Here is a 14,161-nt window from a genome sequence, read left to right on the forward strand (position 1 = left end):
GGAAAAAGTCACATACAAAGAGTTTAGGCTGGCAAAAGCATACGTGAGACACAAAAGTAATTTCAAACTTCTATTTCACTGACAGTGCAATATGACTGCACCAATCAAAGAAGATGCTCAAGAGAGAGTCTTCTCAAGGTCTGATATAGCCAGCAAACCTTGGCAGTATGATGCATTGCATGAAATGTCCTGCCTCATGGTAAAAGATATACCCCTATCAACATATCATGACCCCTAGAGTACTCCATGCAGTCTGAGTAATCACAGAACATCACATACTTACACTCAGGTGAAGTACTGATTGATGAGATCCTCCCGGATGTCTCCACCTTCATCCTCATCACTGTCATCCTCAGTTGGCATTTCAGGATTCTCACCTGGTGGCACTGCCAGCTCCCCCTCATCAGGAATGTTTGGGATGTTTCTCCTCAGGGCAAAGTTGTGGAGCATGCAGCAGGCCACAATGGTCTTACACACGTTTGCGGGTGATTAGAGGAGGGCTCCACCTGTCTTGTCAATGCTCTGGAATCTTGCCTTCAGGAGCCTAAAAGCCCACTCCATGACATGGCGTGTTCTTCCACGCCCCACTGTACTGCCATTTGATGGAGTTTGTTTTGACCAATGACTTTGTGTTTCACCACTGCGCATATTAGTTGCTCAATGTTCACCAGTAGCACATTGTATGTTTTGTTCAGTTTAGCCGCCTATGGGCTTTGACATGGCATTAGCCATTGCTTTCTGTATTCAGTTTAGCCGCCTATGGGCTTTGACATTGCATTAGCCATTACATTCTGTATTCTGCCTATTGGCTTTGACATGCTGTATCCAGTCTAGCCGCCTATTGGCTTTGACATTGCATGCCTATTGACTTTGACATGATGTATTCAGTTTAGCTGCCTATTGACTTTGACATGCTATTAGATATTCTGCCTATTGGCTTTGACAGCTCAGCTGCCTATTGGCTTTGACATGATATTATACATTGCATTTTGTATTCAGCTCAGCTGCCTATGGGCTTTGACATGATATTATACATTGCATTTTGTATTCAGCTCAGCTGCCTATTGGCTTTGACATGACACTAGACATTGCATTTGATATTTAGGTTAGCTGCCTATTGCCTTTAACATGACATTGCATTTGATATCTAGGTTAGCTGCCTATTGCCTTTAACGTGGAGTTAGACATTGCAGTTGAGAATCCAAGCTGTATTTTTCCAAGCTGTGTTTTTGCACCAGAGAACCAAGATGTTTTTCTCACAGTAGACTAGACATGATAAGAGAGAGTACATGGGTATTGTTTTTCTTCGCTTGAGCTTGGGAACAGGAGTAGTCTTGGAGACCTGGCCAGTCTCCAAAAGGCTTGCTCAGTTTCCCAGGTCTGAGAGGAGGGGGCACACCTTTGTAACGAATGTAACAGGCTGCAGAGAGTCAGATTCGAATCTGCCGGACCTCGTGCTGGAGCTTGGCGCCAGCTGCCAGCAATCCCGTGTGGGTAGATGAATCTCTTTCTCGCGGCTGACAGGGGTCATCAGCTTGCAGACCTTAGAAAGATGAAGCTGTGAATAGTTCCCACACAGTGAAGTATTTGTTTTGCTTTGCATTCAATATCTTATAAATATAACCTGCTGTGTATATTGCAAACTGATATATTTTGTTTGATTAACGCGGACTTGAAAGCTACTAATTCGTCATACATAAAGATTGGGGTTGGGGAAGAATTAACAACAATAAAAGTCTTCTTTGACCTCAGAAGTGCATTTCTGGTGTGTTATGTTAGTGCTTAGAAACTAGATAAGAGGAAAGCACTACAATTGGTACCAGAGGTGGTGTCGGTCATTAAGAGGTGATTAAGAGGGTGTTGACGAGTTGGTAGATTTCTAAGTGCACACTTTAAAAGTGTAATTGTTTTTGTTGTTTGGAGAATTACAGAAATTGGTTTTTTTGGAGAATCACAGTAGCACGGCAGACCATGTCTGGGAATGCATGTATTGGTAAACTGCCTGATGGTGCTACGAAAAACTGTGAATTGTTTTCTGTTTGGGGAATTACAGAAGAAAATGCATGTGTAGCTAAAATGCCTGATGGTGTTTTGAGAAATAATTCCTGTTGTACATATGTAGAAAACGTGTCTTTTGGAAGTAATGATGACAGAAAGGTTTGGATACCTTTATCTGCTTACAGAGAAATGCAGGAGAAATGTAAGAAGTTGGAACATGAAAATAGGAATTTATGTGAGCAAATTAGCCAGGATACAATAATTCAAAATAATGCTGAAAGTTATAAAAATGAAGAATCTTTATTTTCCCATTCCAGTAATGAGGGGGTTAAGACAGCTCCGAGCTGCACTGAGTTTTCGTGTGAGCCAGGGTTTTTGGCAGCCAAAGCGCATTCCTTAACTGATAACACGAAGAGAGCTCAGAATGTGATTTACGAGTTACTGTTGCAAAATGCACAAGTAAAACGAAGGATTTTAGAGCAAGACACCCCGAGTTTCATTAGCTTGTTTGATTCTTGGAAAAAGAATAGCCCTCATTTGAGAGAAATCCTAACACTTTTGTATATGGTCACTGTGAAAAATTATATGCAGTTGCGCGCTTGTGATTTGGCAAATGAAATAATGCAGACTTCAGGTTTCTGCGCAGTGCAAGAAGGAAATACTTATGTACATTTAAATCAAGAACAAGGGAAGAAAATAGTGCCCCTAGCTAGAATCATACAATGGATCTGGTACTTGCAACACAGGGCTAGAGTACCACAGGTAAAAGAGTCAACAATGAAGTTGAGTGCACCATTTGAATTTGTGTCCACTGAAGATAAAAAGCATGTTTGTTTTACTAATGATTCATTGACTGAAATGTTGTTTTCTGGCACAGGAGAAGGAATGGAGTTGTATAATGTGTGTCAGATTTTAAAGCAAGAGCTACGTGAGATGTGTCATTTTTACGCTGATTTTTGGTTCATTGCTAATGTTTTAGCACCTAACTGGTTCAATTACCTTGCAGATGTTAATGAGAAAAATGCAGAGAGAGAAGTGTACACCCAGAATTCTGCCTTAGTGGGGATGGCTAAGTGGGTGCCCCAGAAATGTGAACAGCTGAGAGAAAAGGCCACTTACAGTTGGGCAGAGATGAGAGAGATGCACATTCCCCTAGTTTTGATAAAAACTGTGCAGCACGCACAAAAGCAATCTGTTATGCAAGCAGTCACAGAGCAGTTGGGGAGAGGAAAGTTACCAGAACAGAAATGGCAAATTGATCAGGTTTTAGGGAGAGTGATTGTTGCAAATTATCAAGGAAAAATCGAAATTATGCTGATACCTAGAAAATAATCTGATCCAACCTACAAGAGGGTATGAAGGACGTCGCAGATTGGATGAGGCTCAGCCGCCTAAAGCTGAACTCTGAAAAAACGGAAGTCCTCATCCTCACCCCGTCCGCCTGGGACGACTCCTGGTGGCCCACGGCCCTCGGCACCGCACCGACCCCCGCAGACCACGCCCGCAACCTCGGCTTCATCTTGGACCCTCTTCTCACCATGACCAAGCAAGTCAACGCCGTGTCCTCCGCCTGCTTCCTCACTCTCCGCATGCTCCGCAAGATCTTCCGCTGGATCCCCGCCGACACCAGAAAAACCGTGACCCACGCCCTTGTCACGAGTCGCCTGGACTACGGCAACACCCTCTACGCCGGGACCACCGCCAAACTCCAAAACCGCCTGCAACGCATCCAAAACGCCTCGGCCCGCCTCATCCTCGACGTACCCCGCAACAGCCACATCTCCGCACACCTGAGACACCTGCATTGGCTCCCAGTCAGCAAAAGGATCACCTTCCGTCTTCTCACCCACGCACACAAAGCCCTCCACAACAAGGGACCGGAATACCTCAACAGACGCCTCAGCTTCTACGTCCCCACCCGCCCCCTCCGCTCCGCTGGCCTCGCACTTGCTGCCGTCCCTCGCACCCGCCGCTCCACGGCGGGTGGGAGATCTTTCTCCTTCCTGGCGGCCAAGACCTGGAACTCCCTCCCCACCAGCCTCAGGACCACCCAGGACCACTCCGCTTTCCGGAGACTCCTAAAGACTTGGCTGTTCGAGCAGCGATAACCCCCCCTTTCCCCCCTAGCGCCTTGAGACCCGCACGGGTGAGTAGCGCGCTTTACAAATGCTAATGATTTGATTTGATTTGATTTGATTCATTCATACAAATTGGAGACAGAATGGCCCAAATTGGCAAAAGTGCAGTGAATGGAGGTTTGGTAAAGAAGGAGTCTGCCCCAGCCCTTCTGACAGTGCAAGAAAAGGGAAGCTGTGGTGCAGCAGATAAAAACCTCAGTGCTGGTGTGTGGGTTGAAGACCCAAGTGACCCTCCAGAACCTGCAGAAAATATAACAAAGGGCCTCAAAAACGTCCTGCTGATTATAAAACAGGGAAAGAAAGAGGAAGGGTACAGTTTAAATGAAAAATGTTATTTGCAAGAAAAGTCATACTTGTTTCTTTTGCAGATCCTACCACGTTTCGCCACTGTCCCTGAGTGTGCTGTGTGGTCCCCCTTCCGGTGTGTGCGTGTGGGGTCGGGGAAGGGACCGAATCCCCAACCTGAACCTGGCTGAGTAAAGTGCCAGCACCATGGATCCATTTTGCGCAAACTGCGCCTTCAGTTCAAGTTCAACTTGTTTGATTGCATTCTTCCACTGTAACTAAGCTGTGTTTTTTTTTTTTTCCCTCTCGTATGGAACTCTGACTTTTGCTTACCTTCCAGAAAACCTTTCAGGTGGACCGTGCCCCTTTACATGAGTAGAACTCATGCCACATCAAATTGCTAACACTGTTGAATTAGAGACTCATTCAGAGTACAAATTGCTCAGTCTTTTCTATGTAGATGTATCTGATGTGAAAGGTTATGAAATGAATGTGTTAATTCACTTCTATTGCTTTACAGGGATTGCTTTGATCATTCAAATATGACTTGCTGATAATGTTTTTTTTTGTGCTGATGTTTTTTTTGTTTTTTGTTTTTGTTTGAAACAAGAGATATGTGAAACAAAAATTCATTGGTCAAAGGGTGGAATGTACTGCCATTTGATGGAGTTTGTTTTGACCAATGACTTTGTGTTTCACCACTACGCATATTAGTTGCTCAATGTTCACCAGTAGCACATTGTATGTTTTGTTCAGTTTAGCCGCCTATGGGCTTTGACATGGCATTAGCCATTGCTTTCTGTATTCAGTTTAGCCGCCTATGGGCTTTGACATTGCATTAGCCATTACATTCTGTATTCTGCCTATTGGCTTTGACATGCTGTATCCAGTCTAGCCGCCTATTGGCTTTGACATTGCATGCCTATTGACTTTGACATGATGTATTCAGTTTAGCTGCCTATTGACTTTGACATGCTATTAGATATTCTGCCTATTGGCTTTGACAGCTCAGCTGCCTATTGGCTTTGACATGATATTATACATTGCATTTTGTATTCAGCTCAGCTGCCTATGGGCTTTGACATGATATTATACATTGCATTTTGTATTCAGCTCAGCTGCCTATTGGCTTTGACATGACACTAGACATTGCATTTGATATTTAGGTTAGCTGCCTATTGCCTTTAACATGACATTGCATTTGATATCTAGGTTAGCTGCCTATTGCCTTTAACGTGGAGTTAGACATTGCAGTTGAGAATCCAAGCTGTATTTTTCCAAGCTGTGTTTTTGCACCAGAGAACCAAGATGTTTTTCTCACAGTAGACTAGACATGATAAGAGAGAGTACATGGGTATTGTTTTTCTTCGCTTGAGCTTGGGAACAGGAGTAGTCTTGGAGACCTGGCCAGTCTCCAAAAGGCTTGCTCAGTTTCCCAGGTCTGAGAGGAGGGGGCACACCTTTGTAACGAATGTAACAGGCTGCAGAGAGTCAGATTCGAATCTGCCGGACCTCGTGCTGGAGCTTGGCGCCAGCTGCCAGCAATCCCATGTGGGTAGATGAATCTCTTTCTCGCGGCTGACAGGGGTCATCAGCTTGCAGACCTTAGAAAGATGAAGCTGTGAATAGTTCCCACACAGTGAAGTATTTGTTTTGCTTTGCATTCAATATCTTATAAATATAACCTGCTGTGTATATTGCAAACTGATATATTTTGTTTGATTAACGCGGACTTGAAAGCTACTAATTCGTCATACATAAAAATTGGGGTTGGGGAAGAATTAACAACAATAAAAGTCTTCTTTGACCTCAGAAGTGCATTTCTGGTGTGTTATGTTAGTGCTTAGAAACTAGATAAGAGGAAAGCACTACACCCACTTAGGGCAACAATTGCAAAAAAAAACAAGTGATGGGCGGAATGCTGAACAATGTCAAAAATTCACCCCCAGTACAGAGATCTGGGCCTAAATCCATTGTTCTTTTGCTACCGGTCCCAGGATGCTTGTTTCCGGTTAAGGGAGGACCTGGCTTGGCTAGACTAGACTGTTCCTCCCATGAGGAACAGGTTCAAGACTGATTTGCATATGGCTGGGTCCAAACTGGAATGTCATGGGTAGAAAAAAAACAATGGACTTAGACCCAGATCTCTGTACTGGGTGTGACTGTTTGACATTGTTCAGCATTCTGTCTATCACTTGTTCTTTTTGCATGTGTTCTTTCATGTGCCTTGTTGAAGAGGACTTCCTCTGGCATAGTTGAGTTCCTCACTGGTGTCAACAACCAGGGACGATTTGGGTAGGCAGAATCCCCTTTAAGGCAATGTGTGTGATCATGAGTACAGAGGAAAGGTTCACTAATAGCAGACATAACATACATACACACATGACATAAGCCAATCAGCTATACGGACAGCAACCTCATGTCCAATTTAACTCCTTGAACTGTCTGTGATTCAATGCACAAAATCCTAAGTCCCACATGTGGAAGAGGGTGGTGGCTGTATCCTAATCATATTGTCACATTTGCATGACTACATATCAATATGGTTACAAAAAGGATTGACCTACATGACCGGACTAGGCCAGCACTCAATAACATGTTTTTTTGGATTTGTGACACATCAAAATATATAGTGTAAATGCATTCTAGGGCTCTAAAATGGCAGCTGGCTGACCTACTCCACTGGACATTTTGAACCGCCCCGACTGCCAGCAGAAGTCATCATGGCGATGGGCGGATGCTACTGTGGCCATAGGATAACTTTGCTGGATGTGGCGGTCTTGGGCCAATGGCATTGCCAACCGGCAGTGACGATCATCTACGTGGCGAACCTCACCACCATTTTCTGCTAAATCTCTCACTTTACTCCTGACACTGCTGCCAGCAAGACCTCCACGACCTGAGTACCAGCTCTGGAAACAATCATGCTGCATCCTACAGGTTATATGGCCCCTGCCTTCTCACCAGAGAGCTGGAGAACTTGGTGGAATAGGTCCTACCCCTGTATGAACAACACTATGGTGCACCAGAGGAGCAGGTAAGTGCACCATGTGCTCACTTTCCATGTACCTCTACTTATCTCCACTTTAGTTAGCCTTGGCTTAAGCCCAGCTTGTCAGCTGGTGTTTGCCAAGCCCTTTTGTGTGCAGTAAGTGTGTATGAATGGTTGGTTGAATGGGCATGTATCCATGTGAAGCGAAAGCTTTGAAGTCGTGAGAAAATTTGGTGAGTGTGAATTGGGTGTTTCCTGACCCAACTTGCGTTGGATGCACATGGCTAGGTGAGGTGTCATGACAGCCATCCACAGGCAAATCTTGCCAGAAAATGTTTGTAAAGTGTAGTCACATGTGGTTTCATGACAACAGGAGGGATGAAGGAATGTCATATGTGTGGGTTGACCCCCATTTGTGCTCTTTCACTTTTTACACATAGGTCTTTGGCCACATCTGGCCTTGTTGGACTGTTGCACTGAAGGCAGGTAATGACTCACTATGCCCCTCGGATCTGGACATAGACACCCATTGTAAAATGGCTGTGGACTACATAATGTACTCTGATGCATGTGATTAGTAGGACATGGTATGATGTGTAGGTCTGTCTGCTCATCCTGCCAAGTATGTGTGTTTGCTCACTGCAAAACTGGACATCTGCCCTGGTATTGATTCCCTTTTGCACTGCAGGTGTGACACTGTGCCCACTCCCTGTTTCCCTGGACAGCACATGATAGTGTCAGTTCATGCCTCTCTGCATCTAAACAGCTTCTTAGGCCCATGTCCACGGCTTACCATGGGATTTGCATTGCAGGCAGGCTCATTATAAGTATCTGATATGCTCATATCATCTCATACAGTGTGTGTCACATAGCCATGACAGATCCCTTGATTACTCAGCCCTGTTATATCTATCATACAGCTCGTATTTAGGACATTGCACATCTGCAAGCATTGTGCTGTTGTGGGATGTGCCATGATAGTGGAGTGCATGTATATGGTCACCCCCTGAAGTAGCATGTGCCTACATCTGTCTCAGCACATGTGCACACATGGACAGGCATGCCTCTATGCGTGCTCCACATGTCACTCCCTTCCATGTGGTTAAGACACAATGGGTCTGTCAGTAGGCTTGTTGTTACACCTCATGACTATTGGCAGCGTGTGATATTTGGAGGTAGTGTAGCTTTTTGTGCATTGTTTGCAGTGAGGTTTAGTGATCACTTGCCACTTTGTGAGATGTTTTCCATTGTGCACCTAATCAATGCAATGTGATCATGTCATGTTCCACAAAAGTCACTCTATTTATCACTGGTCAATGGAGGGCCTGGGAGTCTACAGCTGGCTCAGAGCCCACTGTAGGAAGAGGTGGGAGGACCTGAGACGCTCGGCCCAGAACACCACAGAGGCCTAGCTAGGGAAGTCCTCCCAATGGGGATGGGATGTCCGTCGGACCATGTCCCTCCTAATGGCCCACGTTTTGGCGGTGGCCTATCTGGCCTTGGATGGACATTTGAGGGCAGCCACAAGGGGGTGAGTACATATATATGTGAGACATGCTTGAACCTTTGCCATGGGATTGAGTGAGGGACAGACTGCTCCCCCTGACAATGTGGCATTCGTCACACATGGTCTGGCATCAAATTGGTGTACACAGGCCATGTGTTTCCAACTGGTGTGCTCATCCTTTTGGAGCCGGGACCTAGGACTAAACAATGGTGAACCCTCAGTATAAATGTCCAGCATGGAGCACATATGACTGTGTTTAGGGTCCATATTTTTTTGAACTACCCTGGTGGTTTGAACTTTCAAACAACAGATCACTCCTGACAAATGTTACAGACCAAAAGTAAATAGGATGTGGGCCACTGTCCTTTGTCATGTGTCTGGTGATATGTATAGCTTGACATCTGCAACCCAGGGTGAAGGTTTCTCAGTTGCATGTTGGGTGATTGTGCCTCACAGCAGTCTGTGATGCATGGGTGTCCATCATACATATGACATGACTTACATGGCAAAAGTCTTGGCAGCTGTAGCCAGGTACTTCCCCTTGGTAAGTGGGGAATGTGCATTGTCATGGGTGATGTGTCATCAGTGTAGCCAACATTCCTTGTGCCTACATTTCTGCATGTGCTTCTTTTCCAATAGGACACATATCTATGCATGAGATGTAGGTATTCGGTAGCCATACAGATGGCATGATGTCTCAAATCTCTCAATATATGTTCATAGGGTCCTGTTGGTGTTATGATACATTTTCAGTGGTTGTCCCTTTACTGTGATGCTTCAGACAGGACGGTGTAACCATCATATGTAGTCAGACAGATACATTCATGCCTCATAGTATGTTGTTAGTTGTGTAACAGCAGTAGCCATGATGGACATGACAGGTAGGGGCTAGGTGTTGCTCCACTTGATGATTATTTTTACCCTGTATATGGTGTGATGGCTGTGGGTCAACAGAATGTGTGTATTGATTGGGAATTGTGCCCTGACTGTATGAATGCATCAGGGATTGACCTATAGTGATATTTGCGTGACATGTGTTTGGGGTCAGGGATTCCTCCACAGACAGATGCCATGCTTATTCTGTCGGTGATGTGGGTAGTAATGTTGTTTTTTCATAGTAAAACAATTTGGTATCCTCCTGATAGTGATTGCAAGGTCTGTGTCCCTCCTTCCTGCACGGTACAGTGTCTACTACAAACACACTCATCAGTAAACATGAAAATGGGTTTGAGACATTGGTGGGGCCTATCCTGGGCCTTACTAGGCAATTCATGTGTGTGTTCAGGAGACATCTCTCCTTGAAGTTTGGGACCTGACTTCCATGGTAGTTTCCTGAAACATCAGATGTGTGGCACAGCAGAGTGAGCCTTGCAACTACTAGCCTTGACTCATGTTGGTAAGGTGTGACTTGTGGAGCTATACATTGTTGTCTTGTGTTCCTAGTGAAATGGATGTTTCCATGTCACCAAATCCAGGCATGGAATGATTTTAGCATTGTTGTTTGCCTTTCCTTAGCACCATCAGCTGTCATTGAGACATCATATCAGTGCAATTTAGATGTGTTAATAGGCTTGTGTCCGTGTAATTGTTAGGGTAACTTGCAAAGGGATCCATAGTTTGGCAACTGGTTCCATGTGTTGTGCTGCATGTTGCACAAGTTTGATGTGGAGTGGGCACCTAGTTGTGCTATGGTTAGCGTGCTTGTTAGACTTCATCCATGCTATTGTAGTTATCTGAGACCAAGATTTGCTCATGTGTTACCTTTGCAAATCCAGATGGCATGCATGGTTTAGTATTGGCACATGATGGTGGTACTTTGCTGTCACTTCTTGCGAAGGGGCAGTTGAAATGATGGTATTTTTTTCCTCTCTGATTTGTAATTGCACTGTCATCATGTAGATGTCATGACCTTACTGTTGTTTCTTTTTGCAGCATCAGCACCGGCAAGCGAAGGAGATTGGGGCTAACCAAGTGGGGAAGCATCTGGTCACAGGACCTCAGGTAATGAGACCATTGACAGCGAGGGACCCAGTGGCCCGGAGGGCAAGGGGAGTGCCTTGGGGGAGACAGGATCAACATCATCATCCACGGATTCTTCCTCCAGGGGCCACTCCCTAGTGGTGGTGGACCCATCAGGGACCACCCGCATACCATCTTTGTCCACCACCCCCCATTCTATCACCACCCTCTCTGTTGCTCCCCACCGTTTGGCCGTGCCTGCTCACCCAAGAAGGTGGGCATCTCCTTTGCCGCAGGCACCTCTGCCACAGCCCCTGTTAGCCCTGCTGCCCTCAGTGAGGAGGCTATTGACCTCCTGAGGTTTATCTCTGTTGGTCAGATGGCCATCGTGAATGCCATCCAGGGACTGGCAAGCCAGATCCAACTAAGCAAAGCATTCCTGGAGAGCATTCAAGCTACAATCTCTGGCCTACAGAGATCACGTGAGGCTCTAGCCTCCTCTCTGATGGCAGCTAGTCACCCCTTGTCTTCTGTCCCCCCTCCACCTTCCTCTTCCAGTCCAAAAGCCCCCTTCCCCAATCCAACCAAAGCACACAGACAGACTCACATGCATCCACCTCACCAGACTAGGGTAGAGCACACAAACACAAGCACCGCAAAACACACCACCAACACGCACACTAACAAAATCCACCTGCAGACACATCAACAGTCACGACTTTCCCTGACACTCTCCCACCCCCAGCATCACACATGCGACATCTGGCCCACCTGCAGACACTGCACCAACAGTCACTGATCCAGCCACCACACCTATCATACCCACAGACCCCATGACCATAGAGACACCTACATGCAGCACAGCCACCATACCTGCAGTCACCACCCCAACAGACACCCACCAACCCACCACGGCATCCCCAGCACCTCTACCCCCCTCAACCCTAAACACATAAACGCCCTCATTCACCCACCCAACAGACACCCACCACATACACACACCTCCCACAAACATGCAACCAAACCTACACATTATACAACCACTCCCTCAAAATCCAAATCCCGCCCCCCTTCCGATGAGCGTCCCGGTGTGTTTAATTTCTTTTTCCTTTGTGACCTTAACCTTAACCCTGTTCTTTCCCCGTACCACCCTCAAACGTTCAATTTCCCTCCCCAAGGCCATCCATTCCACCTCCAAGTCCTCCCCTGCCCCCCTGCAAGCACCCATACTACTCCCTCGCTTAGAAGAAGTCTGCACCTCCAAAGAAGGTCCTCCCTCCCAAGTCCAAACCCAAAACCCCTCCCAAACTCTAGACCACTCTCCCACCCCCCTGGTAATCCCTGAGGTGCCACCCTGCCCCCTTGATGCCCCTACCTGTGGAGGTTCTTTGGCAGTCAGGAGTCGAGCCTTAGAGCCTGGATTGTGCCTTTCGGGCCTATGTGAAATGGACTGGCCTATGGCCCTGGACTTGTTTATTCAATATTGATAATTTTATAATAAACACAACCTGTTATTGGTGTTTTTGTTACACCTTTGTCCTGCATTTCCTTCCCTAGGTTTCTATTGCTCCTGGCTGACATTATGTACGTGTAGTTGTGTGTTTTTGTGCTGTTTGCTCTCTGTGAGTTTATGTGCAGTGCTGTTGTCTCTCAAGGGTAGGGTGTGTGTTTTGTGATGGTTATATGTATGTAGTAAAAATTTTGGTGTCATGGCATTGTGGTGTGTTTGTTATGCTTTGCCTTTTTATTTTGTGTTGTGTGATGTGGATGTATGGTGTAGGACATGTCTCCTGATATGGGTATTGTGTACATGTGGTGTGTGTGTTCTGGATTTCTGTGAGTGCAGACCTGGAGTGTGTTGATCTGTGGTAGTTTGCTTTGCATTTGAGTGTGCATGTGTCCATTTAGGTGTTTGTTCCTGGCAGCTGGTTGGTGTAGGGCTATGTCCCATGGAGTGTGAGTTGTGTGTGCTTTGTAGCTTTGGCCTTCCCCCATTGTGTGACTGTTTTTGAAAATTGGTATTGGTTGTCCCTGAGATCCAATTGTGGGCAATTCCAGTGCACATGTTTGGGGCCTTGTTGAACGTGATATGTGTCCCAGTGCAGCCTCCTCCCAAGTTTAGTCAAGTTGCTCCCATCTCAGCTGTGCAGGTGTTTTTGTTGTGGCTCGCTTTGAGTCTTTAGTATGTTTGTGTCAGTGTGTGTCGCACCTAGTATTGTTGATCCATTCTGTTATGTGTGTGTGATGTGTGTGTCGATTGCAGTGTTGATTGATGTTGGTGTTGTGTGTCATGGCAGATGTGCGTATATGTGTGTTGTATATGTTGCCAGTTCCTGGCCAGTGTTGTGTGTGAGTGTGCGGAATGTGTTGTTGTTGCTGTGTGTGTGTATGTTATGTGGCCTTTGGTGTCCCTGATCCAGTGTTCTGAAGCCATGTGTATATGTGTGGTATTTCCGTGCAGTGTGCGTGTGTGCTGGTTGAAGTGTGCATTTTGTGAATGTATGGGTGTATATGTTGCTGTATATGTGTGTGTGTGCCATGAATGATAGGCGTAGGTGCTGGCTTTGGTGTCTCCCCTATGATGTGTTTGCTACCGGTACAATTTTATTAAAAATGAAAAAAAGTCAGGTAGTTGTTAGTACTTACGGTTGTTGTTGTCCAAGTCGGCGTTGATTTAGTTGTCTTTTGGCGAGCAGCGGCATTATGTAGTGGAATGGCTCCATGGCGGCTCTGGACGTGTATAGCTGTCTGCAGGTGAGTGTCTCCATTTATACTGTTAGTTTCCGCCTGGTGCACCGTGGTGGTTGGACAGCGGCAGTCACATTGGCAGTGTGCAACATCGTAATAGGTCCAGCAGAAACATGGTCTCCGCTGGCCTTTTTGTGTCTCCAGGAGGCCTCAGCAGTCTGTGCTGCCTGGCAGTGGTAGTGTACATATATATATATATATATATATATATATATATATATATATATATATATATATATATATATATATATATATATATATATATATATATATATATATATATGTACACATATATATATATAATTAATTAATCCCATGCTTAAAGACTTTGCTATATAAATGGCAAAATACTTTGGGGCATATTTAAGACCCCTTAGCACCACCTTAGTGCCGCCATAGCCTAATTTTTTTTACACTAACGCGGCACTAAATTGGCTTTTTCCCCACGCCATATTTGCATGCATTGTGCCACCTTGTAAACCCTTGCGCCACATTATGCCTGTGCCAAGCATAATGTATGCAAGGGGGGCGTTC

Source organism: Pleurodeles waltl, chromosome 5 (genome assembly GCF_031143425.1).
Source record: "Pleurodeles waltl isolate 20211129_DDA chromosome 5, aPleWal1.hap1.20221129, whole genome shotgun sequence".
NCBI lineage: Eukaryota > Metazoa > Chordata > Amphibia > Caudata > Salamandridae > Pleurodeles > Pleurodeles waltl.